General features: G+C 53.4%; 1 protein-coding gene and 1 long non-coding RNA gene across 2 annotated transcripts in view; one reads left to right on the top strand and one right to left on the bottom strand.

The window, feature by feature from the left end:
- LOC135977343 (uncharacterized) overlaps window positions 1-17656 on the bottom strand; it is a 371747-nt gene that overhangs the window by 172352 nt on the left and 181739 nt on the right. The gene's annotated exons all lie outside the window — the stretch shown is intronic.
- On the top strand, window positions 1271-8762 carry LOC135977351 (uncharacterized). The gene is made up of 2 exons (XR_010594804.1): window positions 1271-1665; window positions 6398-8762. It is a non-coding gene; the product is annotated as an uncharacterized LOC135977351 (long non-coding RNA).

Here is a 17656-nt window from a genome sequence, read left to right on the forward strand (position 1 = left end):
CCCTAGCTGAGATTGGGACCCCCGTCATGCCAGACACTGCATGGACCCCCCCAGCCAAAACCAGATCCCCCACTGCTCCAGGTCAGGTGCTGCACAAACCTCCCCTCCCCGACCAAGATTAGGGCCCACCATTGTTCCAGATGCTGGGCAGACACACAGTGAGAGACAGTCCCTGCCCTTCAGAGCTGACAGTCTAAAAAGACAAAGGATAGTTCTCCCCATTTTACAGATGGGGAAACTGAGGCCCAGATGCAGCATCTGAGGCGGAGCTGGGAACAAAACCAAGATCTCCTGGGTCCCAATCTAGTGCCTCACTACATCGCCCAGTCCCCAGTGATTCTGTGACAGACCAGGGTCATTCCCCTTCCACCTCTCTCTGCCCATGATAAAGCGTCCGTCACCTCTGCCCCATCCCTGCGTTTGATCTGGCTGCTTGCAGAAGACTGAGTAAACTTAACTCTGCTTCTTTCCCTCCACCCTCCCCCGACCTCCCCTCAGGAACATTTTCCCCCTCTACTAAAAAGGACAGCAATTCACTCCAGACCCTTCAAAAACATTTTAAAAAGTAGTTTCAAGTGCTCCTCTGTCCTCCGACTGAAAAGTAGTTTCAAGTGCCTCCCTCCAATTCCTTTGCCAAATGTTTGCCATTTTATAACCACATTTCCCTATATTTTTTTTAATGTTTCTCACCCCCCCCCACCTCAACTCCCCAGTCTCGGTATCCTTACAGTCGCTCCTAGACGCACTAAAGGAGGATCAACAGCCCACAGCGCCAGGCGCTGTACAAACCAGGGCCAAGATGACAAACCTTGCCTCTGAGAGCTGAACAAGAGCTCTGAGCTCCAGCAAAACCACGTTCTAGCCACTTGGCTGGTGGGTCTGTTGATATCGCTAGGCCTGAGTGAACCAAAGTTCTTCAATGTTTAACTCTAATCGACCTCGAAAGCTAGATGCATGGAATGTGTAAACAGCCAATTATCAGTTACAACCCCCCACCCCCATACCAGGTACCAAGTGATAATGATGAGGCTAGCATGTTTCTGGCTGAAGAGGTAATAAACCAAGGGTAAACTGGACCAGGTAACAGTTTAGAGGAGTGTTACTAACAAGCTAGATTTATAGCCCTAGAATGATTTAATTGCTTAAATGTATAAACATGCCTTCGGTAGAGAGGGGCAGGGGAGGAAAGGGAGGGGTAGGGGGGGTAGAGGGGTGGTAGAGAGGGGGAAGAGGGCGGGGCTTAGTTGTAAAATGTATAAAGAGAGGAAAACTGTTTTTGCTGGTGTACTTGATCTGAGACTTGCCTATCTCCTTGCACCACTTTGAGATCTCAAATAAACTTTGTTTGCTTCTCCACCCTGGTGTGTTTATTGGCGCGAAGCACACCGGGCAACGAACCCCACTGTTGCTGTCCTCGGACCTCTGTACCGGCAACAGTCTTGGTGTCCCTGGGTGGGCTCGAGGCTGAAATTTAGCCTTGCCCAGACTCCTCTCGGAGGTCGACGGATTGCAGCGACGACCGACGCCCAGCGCGCACCGGTGATTTCATCGGGGGCCTCAGCGGAGACATGGTTTGGTCGACCCCGCAGGGTACAACGGTGCAACGTGCTTGATTAGTGGAGAAGCAGCTGCAGGCGACGGTGCAGAACCGGACCCTTGGATAAGGTAGGAACAGTCCAGTGGGGACTTTACCTGTTTTGACCTGGGGACGCCCAGTGTCTCCCTAGAGTATGGGGCAGGGACAGAGTACTGCAGGCAGGGCAAGGTGTACGCCCTTAGAATGCATTCTGGTGAACTGGAAAGTGTTTGGATCGGATCCGTTGATTAAAAGTAAACTGAAAAGGTTCTGTACAGTAGACTGGCCTCAATATCAGCTAGAGGACCAGGAAAGGTGGCCACCGGAGGGATCACTTAATTATAATACGATCCTTCAATTACTTCTGTTTTGTCAGCGTACGGGTAAATGGAATGAACATATGTATGTACAGTTGTTTATGTTGTTAAGAGATAGGTCAGATCTTTTGAAAAGGTGTAATTTGACTCCGACAGGTTAGGTAGTAACTACTGTTAGTCCCCAGAACCCTCCCCCGGTTGTGATGGCAGAGTCGGTGTCCCCTTCAGCTCCAACACCCCCACCGTATAAAGATAGGGTGCCTCAGGTCCCAGAGATTCCCCCTCGGTGGGATTCTATCCATTGATTACTGAGACTCGGATAGCCCATACTGGAACAGACAATTGCCCAGCCATTACAATGCAGGTTTATACCCAGGTGCCTTTTAACCCAGTGGACCTAGCAGCTTTTAAGGCACAGGCAGGGGAATTCTCTACGAATCCAAGCAAGTTTATCTCGGTCTTTGAAGGGTGTCTGGCTAGCCATAAGCCTGACTGGGATGACTGTAATGTCCTTATGCGGACCCTGCTGTCTGAGGTGGAGCGTAATCAGGTTGTGTCTAAGGCACGGGAGGAGGCACAGCTTAGACATGAGGCAAACGCAGCAAACGTTCCTGTTGCTGCAGTTCAGGTCCCTACAGCAGACCCCCGGTGGAATCCCAACATGCCGGCAGATCTCACCCGTCTCACTGTATACAAGGAGCTCCTATTACATGGTCTCTGACACTCAGCTGTCCGACATAACAATTGGGCTAAGCCGTATGAGCTAGTACAGGAGCCAAAAGAGTCCGGTTGCTTTTCTGCAGCGTATTCGGGATACCATCAGGCAAACTACTAATGCCAATCCCGATGATCAGGCTACTGAGGCAATTATGAAGGGTATCTTTACCAGCCGTGCCGCCCCTGATAGTAAAAGGAAACTGCAGAAAAAGGAGGATTTGATGGGCATGACAATGGCACAGATTTTGGAAACTGCAAACAGGGCTTACAGCCTTAGGGAGGGAGAAAAGGAAAAGAGGCAAGTGAAAATGATGGTCACAGCAGTACAGGCTGGTGGCAGGGGAAGATTTCAGGAAGGTGGAAGGGGCCGGGGAATGAGAGGACGTGGGCGTGGGCGCCTTGGCTCACAGGAAAGGCGTCTGGGTCGCAACCAGTGTGCCATGTGCCGAAAGGAGGGACATTGGAAAAATGAGTGCCCCGAAAGGGAAGGTACCCCTATGATGGCAGCGGAGGATCAAGAATAGGGGTGTCAGGGGAGACGGACTATCCTGCCCCCGGAACCCCGAGTAAAAATGCGGGTGGGAGATTCAGACATAGACTTTTTAATAGACTCTGGAGCTGCACGAACTGCTGTAAACCAACCCCTGCAGCTGCCAGTGGCAGATTCCCTCACTGTGGTGGGTGCCACAGGGAAAGGAACTAAGTGCCCAGTATATGCCCCAGCGGAATGCGCTTTGGGAAACAGAACTCTATCTCACAAACTGGTTTACCTCCCCGATTGTCCAACGCCTCTACTGGGACGGGATCTGCTTTGTCGCTTAGGTGCCACCCTGCAGTTCACTCAAGATGAAATAAGCCTCACCTTACCTCCAGAGAATGCCTGGATAATGACTCTTGCAACTGAGTCCTCAGCCATGCAAGCCCCAGAGTGGAGTCAGTGGGAGAAGCGGGTTCTTCCTTTGGTATGGGCATCAGGGATCCCAGGAAAGGCAGCCCATCAAACCCCTGTTACTGTTCAGCTCTTGCCAGGAAAAGGTCCAGTGCGAATCAAGCAGTATCCGATCAAAAGGGAAGCCAGAGAGGGATTGCAGGAAACTATAGACCAGTTCCTAAAATGCGGGGTACTTCGAGAATGCCAGTCAGCTTGGAACACTCCTATCTTGCCTGTACAAAAGCCCAATGGCACATACCGGCTGGTCCAGGACCTAAGGGCAGTTAATGAGCGGGTTAAGACTCTGCACCCCCTTGTTCCAAACCCGTATACCCTGTTGGCCCCTATAGGGGGGCAGTACACCCATTTTTCGGTCCTAGATTTAAAAGACGCTTTCTTCATGATTCCGGTCGACCCCCAATCTCAGGAGATTTTCTCCTTCGAGTGGGAGGACAAAAGGAGGGTTAGAAAGCAGCTTTGCTGGACAGTGCTGGCCCAGGGATTTAAAAATTCCCCCACCCTTTTCAGCCAGGCCCTGGCCAGAGACTTGGAGGAGTGGGACAACGAGGACAAAGTCCTCCTCCTGCAATATGTGGATGACTTGTTAATTGCTGCTGTGGGTCTAACCTCTTGCCTTAAAGCCACTGTGAGCCTCCTGAACTTTGTTGGACTCCGAGGATATCGAGTAGCACAGAGTAAGGCTCAGATTGCTCTCCCAGAAGTTCACTACTTAGGATTTTATATAAGGCAGGGGGAACGTCAGCTGTCAAATGAAAGAAAGGAAGCTATCTGCCAAATTCCTATCCCAAGCAATCGTAAACGGCTCAGGGCGTTTCTGGGTATGGCAGGTTCTGCAGGATATGGATCCCAGAGTTTGGACTGTGGGCTAAACCCTTGTACGAATGTGTTAAGGGAGCGGATCACGGCCCCTTTCACTGGTCCTCAGAAGCCGACAAGGCATTTAAGGTTTTAAAAAGGAAATTGATGGAAGCCCCAGCCCTGAGTCTGCCAGATCTCTCTAAGCCGTTCCAACTGTATGTGCATGAAAGGAAAGGGGTAGCCCTGGGAGTGCTTACTCAGTTATTAGGCACCTGGAAACGTCCTGTGGCATATTTCTCTAAACAACTGGATCAAGTTGCCAAGGGATGGCCGGCATGTTTGCGGGCGGTCGCAGCAAGTGCCCTAGTGCTTGGGGAAGCTGAGAAATTGACACTGGGAGGAATTGTGCAAGTGAATACTCCCCACGTAGTCCAAGCCCTGCTGGATACTAAGGGCGGTCTCTGGCTTACACAGGCTCGGGTTGCTCGGTATCAGGCAAAGCTTGTAGAAAATCCTGTAGTTACCCTACAGACCTGTCCCTCCCTTAACCCAGCCACCCTGTTACCGGAGACAGAGGAGCAGGAACACGACTGTTTGGAGACCATAGATGCTCAATACTCCAGCCACCCAGACTTAAAAGATCAACCCCTCCCGAATGCTGATTATGAGTGGTATACCGACGGCAGTAGCACAGTTGTAAACGGGCAAAGGAGGGCGGGCTATGCTGTTGTAAATCTCCACGAAACCGTGGAAGCAGAGGGTTTACCTGCTGGGACATCAGCCCAGCTGGCTGAATTGGTAGCCTTAACCCGTGCACTTGAACTGTCAAAAGGGAAAAGAGTTAACATTTTTACTGATTCCAGATATGCCTTTGGAGTACTACACGCTCATGCCGGTCTGTGGAAACAAAGAGGGATGTTGACAGCTCAAAGCTCTCCAGTTAAGCACGGACTTCAAATTCTCCGGCTAAAAAGCGGTACAGCTCCCCTCAGCAGTAGCAGTGGTACACTGCAAGGCTCATCAAAAGGAAGATCAAGATGTGGCGAGAGGTAATGCCAGGGCGGACAGAGAGGCCAAGCGAGCTGCTACCCTGGAACCACAGGAAGCTGAAGATGCCCATATGCATGCCCTCATCCCATCAGTGGGGGAGCTCCCGACCCCTCAGTACTCTGGCGAAGAAAGGAACCTGGCCGACAGGCTCGGTCTCCAGGAGAAAGGGGGGTGGTTCCACTCCCTGGAAGGAAAGATCCTACTACCAAAGGGCCTAATTCGGCCAGTGCTACAGAAACTACATCAGTCCACTCATGCAGGGAGAGAGGCTCTCTCTCAGCTAATGGGTAAATATTTTCTAACCTCTGGACTTAGGCCTCTGGCCTCCCAGGTGCAGGCTGAATGTCTAGTCTTCCAAAAGAACAACCCTCGACCAGGAGGGTCAGTGCTGCCAGCCACTCTGGAGCCTACCCCAGGCCCGGGACTGGTTTGGCAAATAGATTTTACTGAGTTCCCCCGGACCCAAGGATTCAGATACCTCCTCGTCTTGGTGGATCGATTCAGCGGATGGCCTGAGGCCTTCCCATGCCGTAACAACACTGCCAAAACAGTGGCTCTTAAATTTGTCAAAGAGATCATTCCCCGCTTCGGACTCCCCGAGTAGATGGAATCTGACAAGGGAACACACTTCACATCCCAAGTCGTTCAGAAGATATTGGATGCCCTACAGATCCCCTGGAAGCTCCACATGCCATGGCGACCGCAGGCCAGTGGGGTAGTGGAGCGTACAAATCAGACACTTAAGCGGCACCTCTCAAAGGTTTGCCAAGAGGCCTCCCTTAAGTGGCCTGATGCTTTGCCCCTTGCTCTGCTCCGCATTCGCGCTCTCCCAAAGGGCAGGTTAGGGCTCAGTCCCTTCGAGATTATGTTTGGAAGGGCATGGCCTATGAATGGTACACCGGTTCTGGCAGGGGAGTGGGAAATGGGGTGTGGCTTCTTATCTCAGTACATGTGCTCTCTGTCTGCTGTTCTCTGTTCTCTCCACAGGTATACCAAAGATTTGCAGCCTCTCCCGCTGGATGCCCTGATCCACTCCTTGCAGCCAGGTGATTCCGTACTCGTCCGGACCTGGAAGGACGAGCCTCTCCAAGAGAAGTGGAAGGGACCCTACACCGTCCTGCTGGTCTCCCATACAGCAGCAAAGGTTGAGGGACACAAAAACTGGATTCATCACTCTCGTCTGAAAGCAGTGCCCGCTCCTGAACGGTGGACCATCCAGCCTGCAGAGAAGACTGCCAGCGACGAGCTGGGACTTAAGCTGTTATTCAGACGACAATAGTGTCTGCTGGGAATGCCCTGTGATCTCTTTGGACAGTCACAGCGCACTCCCTGCGAGACCTCTGAGCGTTGGTTGTGTTTATTTTCACAGGGCCGGCCTAACCTGGTGGCCTGGTCCCTTTTGTTTTTAATCTGCTTACTATTGATAATTGTTATTTTGTGGGTATTTGGGGAACTGTGATTGTTAGGCCCTAGGGTCACCTGCCCAATATGAGTTCAGGTCCAGGGTCTGCCACAGTGGTGCTCTTTGCCATAGGGACACTCCTCTTGTTAACTCCCGTTCCCCCCCAGGGCACATGCGGGATGGAAAGGAATCCCTACTAACTTAGAGACAAACACATATGAGTCCCTGAAGGTTTGCTTTGCCCAAGAGTTTAACCTCCCCAACTGCTGGGTATGCTCCCAAATCCCGCACCACGCAGCAGGGTTACCCTGGAGGGTAGTTCCCCAAAATTGGTCAGATATCTGTTGGGGATGGTTCAGTAGGGGGAAAAATGCCTCGGGTACCCCCTTGTCGCAAAACTGTACCATTGAGTCCCAGTATGCGTTAAGGGATGACCCCTGGAAGCCGCAGGCCAACTCAACGTATATCCCTTCCCCTATTAGGTTGCGGCCAGTGGCCCCTGGGTTGGTGGGCTATCGACAGTTCAAGTCCAGCAATCACACCTGGTTTGCTGGGAATAGCACCTGTCAGTATTATCTATCCCCTGACAGTGACGCTTCCATCCCTGTCTATGTTAACGGCAAATCCGACTCTACCACTCGGTTCGGATCGTTTAGTGACACCCAAACAAATAGGTGGAGTAGCGGTTATAATGGCTTGGTAGGGAATGGCCACTCCTTTTATATTTGCGGTACCTCTGCCTATAAGTGGCTACCGCATTAGTGGTATGGAAGCTGCTATCTAGGATATCTTGCCCCTCCCCTTCGTGTCCTCCCTAAACTGCCCCCCTGGCCACTCCAGGCAGCGTAGATCTTTGTATGCCACCCCAGAGCCCATTACAGAAGGAGACAGGTTGGGTATGATCTTCCTCCCATCCTATGGGGTGGGACGACTGGCTCAATTTTATCGCAGGCTCTCTGTGGTTCTCACCAAGTATGCCAATGAGACCTTGGCCATAGAGAAAAGCCTTAACTCAGAGCTTTACCAGCTCTGGTTGCTGTCCCTGCAAAACAGACAGGCCTTAGATGATGGTTTAGCCTCCCAGGGCGGGGTGTGTGTCCTTATTGGGAGTGAATGTTGTACTTATGTCCCAGAAAACTCACAGGACATTAACAATTACGTCCTGTCAGCCGAACAGGCTTTCGAGCAGTGGAAAGCCCAGGAAAAGGAACCCACAGTTTTTGATTCCCTTTGGAGCTGATTGCCCAACCTAGTAGGACTGGGAAATAGCCTTGTGCGTCTCCTCCTCACAGGTGTGGTACTGTGCCTGGTCACCCTCCTTCTGATTGCTTGTTTTAAATTGCTCCTCCATAAGCTTTGTGCCCCCCGTTCCCCAGAAATCCCGGCATACCCTCTCATTGAGAACCCCAGCTCCATGGCACTCAATCGTATCTTGTCTACAGAATATGAGAAAACTCAGCCAAAAGCTTGTTGAGTATTCTCAAAGGAGGGAGTTGTTGATATCGCTAGGTCTGAGTGAACCAAAGTTCTTCAATGTTTAACTCTAATCGACCTCGAAAGCTAGATGCATGGAATGTGTAAACAGCCAATTATCAGTTACAACCCCCCCCCCCCCCATACCAGGTACCAAGTGATAATGATGAGGCTAGCTGGCTGAAGAGGTAATAAACCAAGGGTAAACAGGACCAAGTAAAAGTTTAGAGGAGTGTTACTAACAAGCTAGATTTATAGCCCTAGAATGATTTAATTGCTTAAATGTATAAACATGCCTTCGGTAGAGAGGGGAGGGGTGGGGGGGTCGAGGGGTGGTAGAGAGGGGAGAAGAGGGGGGGGCTTAGTTGTAAAATGTATAAAGAGAGGAAAACTGTTTTTGCTGGTGCGCTTGATCTGAGACTTGCCTGTCTCCTTGCACCACTTTGAGATCTCAAATAAACTTTGTTTGCTTCTCCACCCTGGTGTGTTTATTGGTGCGAAGCACACCGGGCAACGAACCCCGCTATTGCCGTCCTGGGCCTCTGTGCCGGCAACAGGTCCGGCTCACTGAGGGTCACCAGATTTGGGAAGAGGAATTCCCCCAGCTCAGACTGGCAGGGGCCCTGGAGCAGACTTCACCTCCCTCTGCAGCGTGGATTACCTGGGCACATCTCAGCTAATCCGTTCCCTGGCATCACGAGGGCCTCAGCCATCGGGGGCTCCTCAGTTTTGCCTGTTCTCTGCCTGATCCCGCTCAACGCAGAGGTAACTGGGTGAAACTGACTGGCCTGCGCTCTCCAGGTCAGAGCAGATGATCTCAGGGTCTCTCTGGATCTACCAAACAAACTGGGGGAGCTGGCAACACAGAGCACAAAGGGGACAGGCTGGAAACAGAGATGCCAGGTCATCAGCGGGGCTGCGGCAGCAGGAAAGGACTAAGCAGAGGGTGCCCAACCACAGGGCTGTCGCATGGAGTGGGAAAGCACATAGGGCCTAGGAGGCTGGGCTATGCCCCCTGGGATAGGCATATGGGGCTGCAGCACGGCAATGGTGTGGGCACAGCACATGGGATTGGGGCTGCAGAGCTATTGCACGGGGGGCTGGGGCAGTTGCGGGGCTAGTGCACAGGGAGGCTGAGGAAAGGGAGCTATAGCAAGGGTGTTACAGTAGGGAGCAGGGGAGGTTCACGCAATGAGGCTGGCGCTGCAATGGGAAGTAGGAGTCACACAATGGGGGGAGAGGGGGTCATGAAATGGGGGGAGAGTCATGCAATGGGGCCGGGCTGTTGCAGTGGGGAGCAGGGGTTGCAGTAGGGCAAGGGGGAGTCATGTAAAGGGGCCGGGGGTTGCAATGGGGGGAGGGGAGTCATGCAATGGGGCCAGGTTGTTGCAGTGGGGAGCAGGGGTTGCAGTGGAGTGAGGGGAAGTCATGCAATGAGGCTGGGGGTTGCAGTGGGGGGAGGGGAGTCATGCAGTGGGGACATGGTGTTGCAGAGGGAGCTGGGGTTGCAGTGGGGTGAGGGGAAGTCATGCAATGGGGACGGGGTGTTGCAGTGGGGCGGGGAGTTGCAATGGGGCGAGGGGAAGTCATGCCATGGGGCAAGGGGTTGCAATGGGGGAAAGGGGAGTCATGCCATGGGGTAGGGGGTTGCAATGGGAAGCAGGGAGAGTCATGCCGTGGGGTGGGGGGATGCAATAGGGCAAAGGGGAGTCATGCCGTGGGGCGGGGGGTTGCAATGGGGGAAGGGACAGTCATGCAATGGGATGAGGGGTTGCAATGGGGCAAAGGGGAGTTATGTCATGGGGTGGGGGGATGCAATAGGGCAAAGGGGAATCATGCCGTGGAGCGGGGGGTTGCAATGGGGGGAGGGGGAGTCATGCCGTGGGGTGGGGGGTTGCAATAGGGCGAGGGGAAGTCATGCCGTGGGGCGGGGGGTTGCAATGGGGCGAAGGGGAGTTATGCCGTGAGGCGGGGGGTTGCAATGGGGCGAAGGGGAGTCATGCCATGGGGCGGGGGGTTGCAATGGGAAGCAAGGGGGTTGCAATGGGGGAAGGGGGGGTCATGCTGTGGGGCAGGGGGTTGCAATGGGGCAAAGGGGAGTCATGCCGTGGGGCAGGGGGTTGCAATGGGGGTAGGGGGAGTCATGCCGTGGGGTGGGGGATTGCAAGGGGGAAGGGAGAGTCATGCCATGGGATAAGGGGTTGCAATGGGGCAAAGGGGAGTCATGCCGTGGGGCGGGGGGTTGCAATGGGGGAAGGGACAGTCATGCAATGGGATGAGGGGTTGCAATGGGGCAAAGGGGAGTTATGTCATGGGGTAGGGGGATGCAATAGGGCGAAGGGGAATCATGCCGTGGAGCGGGGGGTTGCAATGGGGGGAGGGGGAGTCATGCCGTGGGGTGGGGGGATGCAATAGGGCAAAGGGGAGTCATGCTGTGGGGCAGGGGGTTGCAATGGGGGTAGGGGGAGTCATGCCATGGGGCCGGGGGTTGCAATGGGGCGAAGGGGAGTTATGCCGTGGGGCGGGGGGATGCAATGGGGCGAAGGGGAGTCATGCCATGGGGTGGGGGGATGCAATAGGGCAAAGGGGAGTCATGCCATGGGGCCGGGGGTTGCAATGGGGGGAGGGGGAGTCATGCCATGGGGCGGGGGGTTGCAATAGGGCGAAGGGGAGTTATGCCGTGGGGCGGGGGGTTGCAATGGGGGAAGGAGGAGTCATGCCATGGGGCTGGTCCCCCCCGCGCACCTGGAGGTGAAGACCTTGGAGCAGCTGATGGAGGGGCTCAGGTCGCACATGGCCGGTACCCGGGGTCCCGCTCCCACGAGCTCTCCACATGCAGCGCGTACACAGAGAGCGCCAGCCCCAGCTCACAGAGCATGAGCCGCAGCGCCCGCTCCCAGCCCGGCGCCGCCATCGCCCACTGCAACCGTGCGCCAGGCACGGGCTCGCCCCATTGGCCCGCGTGCCTGCCAATCAGCAAACGGCGCCGGCCCATTGGCTACGCCTTCAGGAGGTGGGACGGGGGAAAGCAAAGGGTTCTGGGAGTGTAGTTTCATGTACCCAGTGGAGGAGATGGGGGAGCTATGGGGCTTATGGGAGGGGGGTGGCGGTCTAGTGGTTGGAGGAGGGGAAGTGCCTGGGAGCCAAATGCAAGGTCCTATACCTAGCAACAAGGCATGCCGGCCACACCTACAGAATGGGGACGTGTATCCAGGAAAGCAGTGCCTGGAAAAGGATTTAGGGGCCAGAGTGGAGAAGCCACTCAACATGAGCTCCCAGTGTGATGCTGTGGTGAACAGGGCTAAAGCCATCATTAGACCCAGGGGCAGAACCGTGAGTAGGATAGGGAGGTGTAACGATGCTGGTTCTGGCGGGACGCAACGGAGAGTGCCAATTCAGGACAAATTGCTCAAACAGGGCAGTTACAGCCCAAGGCTGGGGGTTTTCCACCTCTAAGGCAAACCAAACCGGCCAAACAGAGAATACATCAGTTTTACCCCACTGGCCAACCACCAGTCACACAAGCAATTCTCCAGGTCACTGCAGTTTCCCAGTATCACCGCCAGTGCCACTCATTATGGGGATGAATGGTTATGAAAACCAATACCCCAGTAAAAGACAAAAGGGTCTCTCAAAGGATCCCAAAGGACCAAGCCCCAGACCCAGGTCAATATACAAATCAGATCTTACCCACAAATCACACAGTTGCCAGTCCTTTAGAATCTAAAATCTAAAGGTTTATTCATGAAGGGAAAAAGATAGAGATGAGAGTTAGAATTGGTTAAATGGAATCAATTCCATACAGTAATGGCAAAGTTCTTGGTTCAGGCTTGTAGCAGCGATAGAATAAACTGCAGGTTCAACTCAAGTCTCTGGAACATCCCCAGCTGGGGTGGGTCATTCTGTCCTTTGTGTAGAGCTTCCGTTTGTAGCAAAGTCCCTCCAGAGGTATGAAGCAGGATTGAAGACAAGATGGAGACGAGGCATCAGCCTTTTATAGTCTCTTGCTGTGTGGTCTTTGCTTTCTTTGTCCCCAGGATACTCTATCCAGCACGTGGCATAGAAAAACCTTAGAGTTCTGTCCAACCTTAGAGTTCTGTCCTGCATACCTTGCTGAGTCACAGGGTGTATCTGCCTTCTCTCAGTAGATCGATTGTATAGCTCATGGTCCTTAGAGGGCCATCAAGCAGGCTAGGCAGAGCTAACACCAACTTGTCTGGGGTGTTCCCCGGAAGCATAGCACAAGTTTGAAATACAGACAGTATAGAGCCAATATTCAGAACGTCAACTACAAAAATGATACACAGATAGCATAATTATAATCAGCCAATCATAACCTCTCCATAGACCCCTGACACGACAACCTTTATACAATATTGGCTGCAAATATATAACAGTGGTCGCAACGGTGATCTATACAGTTACAGATTATGTCAATAGCGTCACAGGAGGTGACACGGCATCAGTGAGACTGATATTGGAATACTGCATCTGAAAAAGATGTTATGAAATTGGAGCTGGGGCAGCAAACAGCCACCAAATGTTCTGAGGGCTGGAGAAAAATGCCTTCTAGTGAGCGATTGAAAGAGCTCAACCTCTTTAGCTTATCAAAAGAAGATTGAAAGGTGACTTCATGGAAGTGTTTAAGCGCCTTAACAGAGAGAAAAGATTGGGTATTAAAGGGCTCTTTAATCGAGCAGAGAAAGGCAGAACAAGACCCAGTGGCTGGAAGGTGAAAAGAGACAAATTCATATTACAAATAAAGCACAAATATTCAACAGCGAGGATGATTCACCACAGGAACAAGCTACCAAGGAAAGTGGTGGATTCTCCATCTCTTGATGTCATTGAATGAAGACTAGACACCTTTCTGGAATGTGTTTGCCCCAAAAGTAGCTATTGTGTCATACAGAAGGCCTGTGACATGCAGGGGGTCAGATTAGATGCTCTAAAACTCTACTAATTTCTGAAAAACGGAGTGTAGCATTGGGAGCAGCGTCTGATGTTTTACTGTCTAGCCGGCTTGCTTCCTAGAATGAACACTCCTTGAGTGGGGTGATCCACAGGGAGTAGCTCAAACCTCCAAAGTGCCTGGCCAGGGGGAGGACATTAGCACAGGAAGGGAGGGGTGTGGCAGTGACATCACAAAGGCCTTTTGCAGGACCTCAGGTCAAAGGTGTTAGGGAGGTGGTGACCTCACAGAGAGATGCTGACATCAGCCAGGCAGGACAGAGGCGCAGGGCCAGGGAAACCTCAGAGACCCCTGTGGCTTTGCTTCAGCAAGTCTCTGTCTCGAGGTCTCTCTTTGAGGACTGAGAGAGTATTTGGGTTCATGTAAGTGAGCACCAGGAGGAACCTCTTTCGAGTTTTCTCCTTCCCTTTTCATGATTTTCCTAGAAAATAGACGTCCCTGTTTAGAAGGTAAGAGCCTCCTCGAGGTTTGAAACCTGTTCAGTCTGATCCATCTGGTGACTGTTGAATTCTAGGCATGGAAAACACGAGCTTAAGGAGGCAGAATTTTATTCCGCACCTGGGATTTTGTCTCTTAGAATCACTGGGGACATTAGGGTTTGTCCTTTTCGTTTCACCTTTTCCTCCATCCCTCCTTCCTTTCTCTTCTTCTCTTGCTTCTTTTGTCTGTTCCCCTCCCAACACTGGGAGGTGTGTGTGTGTGTGTGTGTGTGTCGCAGGGGAGTGCTCTGCAGCTCCCATTGTGGGAGGTCCACCTAAAAATGTGGGGCTGGAATAGTGCCCGGGCAATGATCCCCATCAGTGAGCTGGGCCATCCTTTGGGCTCTCTTGTGAGAACCCTCAGCCTCCCGCCCCTCGGTCTCTACCCTGATTGGCTGAGCAGGGGATTATTGCCAGGGAGGAGTCTCAGGCCCTTGTTCTCTTTTAAGACCAAGTAAATAAGTCATAACCAGTCATCTGTTTGACGAATTTTGCTGCTTCTCTGCATTAATTGTCTCTGAGCAGTTCGTGATTCTCTCTCGCTTTCCAGTTATCCTAAAATACTTGCTGAATAATTACTGTGCACTGTTGTAGGTCTGGAGCTCATCCGAGAGCACTTTATTCAGGTCATTCAGTGTATGAAATTCAAGATCCGATGCTTAGTTTGAAAATCAGGGCTCTTGGGTCCTAGTCCCAACTCTGCCACTGACTGGCTGTGTGACCTAAGACAAGTCAATTCTCCTTTCTCAGCCTTAGCTTCTCCCTCTTTCAAGTAGGGATAATAATGATCCGCTCCTACCTACCTCACGGTGGGTGGAGGATGGGGATCCATTGGAGAGTGTCACTAGGAGGAGTGCATAATATGAGGTGTCCTAGCATGTTTACTCAGATCAGATTGTGACATAATAGAATAGCTGAAATAGTCGATTTTATTTGTATTTTTTTATTTTGAAATTGATAAGAGCAGCAACTACTTAGCTCAGACCGAAGTATCTTATCTAATTTTCGAGATCTAAGTGTCTCCTCTTTGTGTGCGACGAGACAATTTAACACACTGTGACAAACAGGAGATGCTTTTGTTTTGCAACAAAATATTTTTGCAAAGAACTTTCATCGCACTTGTTATGATTTCAAGAAACAAACTGAATGGGATTTTCTGACTGAAACGGTTTCAATGAAATTTCCCCACCATCTCGATTCCTGGGCTCTATCCCTGCCCAGGGGTGAAAGTAACATAAAGGATTTACCATTACGCCGGAGTCCTGAGCGGGGGTGTGGCCTCAACCGGACTAGGCGGGCCCTATCAAGATCTAAAGGCCCAGGGGCTCCGCTACGGCTGTGGCTGGGAGCCCCAGGGCCTTTAAATCACCCTGGCGCTACGAGCTGCAGAGGTGGCTGGGAGCCCCGGGGCTCAGGGGCGAATTAAAGGGCCCAGAGCTCCGGCCGCTGTGGTGCTCCGGGCCCTTTAAATCACCGTGGGAGCCTGGCTGCTGGAGCTCCAGCGTCACTTTAAAGGGCCCGGGGCTCCCCGCAGCGGCCGGAGCACCGGGCCCTTTAAATCACCGCCGCGGAAGCCGGTCCAGTCCGGCACGGCATACTGGCTCTTGCCGGTACCATCTTACTTTCCCCTTTGTCCGTGCCTCTGGGGGGGTTGTTGTCCATTAGAAGAGGAATCAGGACTGGTGGCTTCTCTTTCTGGCTCTGCCACCGCCTTGCTGTGTAGGCCCTTGGGTAGGTCACTTCCCTTCTCTGTACCTCAGGCTCCTCCCCATCTGACCAATGGGAACAGGGACAATTCTCGAACTCTGGGCAGTCATGAGTCTGAGTGAGATAAGGGGCATTAATGCCCTCTGTGAAGGAGAAAGGGGAATTTCTCGGTGTTTAGCACCAAGGAATTCTAAAGTTTGCGAAAATGTCTAGTCTGCGGAAACAAGAAATGGTCAGGGCCAAATTTTTTAATCACTGCCGTTTTTAAAGCCCATTCAGGGATGTGAGTCCCTGGGTAGGTCCACACTACCCGCCCGATTCGGCGGGTAGAGATCGATCTTCTGGGATTGATTTATCGCGTCTCATCTGGACGCGATAAATCGATCCCAGAAGCGCTCCCCCGTTGACTGCGGAACTCCTGCTCGCCGAGAGGAGGAAGCGCTGTAGACGGGGGAGCTTGCCTGCGCCACGTGGACCCGCAGTAAGTAAACTTAGTTCAATCTAGGAAACGTTGACTTCAGCTACGCTATTCTCGTAGCTGAAGTTGCGTTTCCTAGATCGATCCCCCACCCCAGTGTGGACCAGCCCCCTGTCTTTTAGGTACCTGGGGTTCTTTGCCAGCAGGAGAGAAGAGGTTCCTGCCTCCATTTTTGTGGCCTTAACAAACAAGGTGCTGTGCCCCAGTTAGGGTGACCAGACGTCCCGATTTGATCGGGACAGTCCCGATTTTAGGGGACTTGTCCCGCGTCCCGACCTTACATCGGTCGGGACGCACTTTGTCCCGATATCGGGGGGAGTGCGGCAAGCCGGCACTGCTCACGTCTTCTTCCGGCCCCTGGGGCAGTGCAGTTGAGTTTCTGCTGGGCTGGCCGGCCAGCAGGCGCCTCCAGAGTGCTGCAGCCCCACTCCCCAGGCACGCACAAAGGCAGGGGCGGGGCTTGTAGGCACCAGCAGCGAGCCCTCCCCCCCCTCCCGCCCCTCAACCTGACCCGTGCCGGAGCTACGCGGACAGGAGCCAGAGGGACGCTCCCTCCTCCCCCCGCTGCCAGCCCTGTGAACATGGCTGCAGCACGGCCCCGCTTCTCCCTCCTGCTCCTCGCCCTAGTTGCCCTGCTCCTGCCCGCACAGTGGCCCCTCTGCTTGGCCGCCAAGCACCTGGACCGGTGCTTCGCCGAGTGCAAGCGCTGCACCGACCCAGAGTGCAGCAGTAAGTGGGTGCGGGGTGCTGGAGTCCCCGGACGGGACCTGCCTGCTGGATCCTGAGGCTAGCAGTGCGGGGGGGGAGGGGCGGGGAGGGACTGTGCCAGGCAGGCTCTGGGAGGGAGGACGGGGAGTCCGATGCCGCTCTGGGTAGCCCGTGCGGGGTGGGGTGATGATGCTGCAGGGACGGGAGACCCATGGGGAGGCCGGGGTGGAGGCAGTGCTCTCGGGGCCGGCCCTCAGGCAGGGCCATGGGGCTGCACTTGTGGGCACCGCGATCCGGCCATGAACCGGACGTTTCTCCGTCCCTTTAAAGGGCCAGTAGCCCGGCGTCCTGTCGGGTGGGTTCTCCCACACGTGCCGGTCCAGCCCGAGTGCGGGGTGTGAGGGGAGGTGTGTGTTTGGTCATCGGCTCCCCAGCCCCATCTGCAGCGTTGGTACGTTCCAAGCAGAGCGGGAGGGGGCGAGTGGCAGTTGGCCGAGAGCAGGTGGAGGGAGGGGGCTGGGGGACGTGGCCTGAGCACACCCTCTGGTGCTGGGGGGGCGGGGGGGGGGGGTCCAGGCGCGCACGGGGGAGGGGCTTGTTGTTGTTTTTTGCTCCGCCCCCTCCCCCCCCCCCCCCCGCGTCCCGATTTTTCACTTCTGTCATCTGGTCACCCTAGCCCCAGTTCTCGTCTGAGATCCCTGAAAAAGAACATCTTCCCGTGCATTAACAAGACAGGACCTATCTTTAAGAGGGGAACAAAGAGAACCCTGGGACTTACAGACTAGCCAGCCTCACTTCTATAGCTGGAAAGATACTGGAATACATCATTAAACATTCCGTTTTTCAACACCGACAGGATAATTTGGTTCTTAGGACTAGTGAGCATGGACTTGTCAAGAACAAATCATTCCAAACCAATCCTGTTTCCTTCTTTAGAAGGGTTCCAGGCCTAGTGGAGGTGGGTAAACAGTAGATGTGATCTCTCTTGGTGTCACTAAGGCTTTTGACACAGTCCCATGGGACATTC

The sequence above is a fragment of the Chrysemys picta genome, chromosome 24, assembly GCF_011386835.1.
Source record: "Chrysemys picta bellii isolate R12L10 chromosome 24, ASM1138683v2, whole genome shotgun sequence".
Taxonomy (NCBI): domain Eukaryota; kingdom Metazoa; phylum Chordata; order Testudines; family Emydidae; genus Chrysemys; species Chrysemys picta.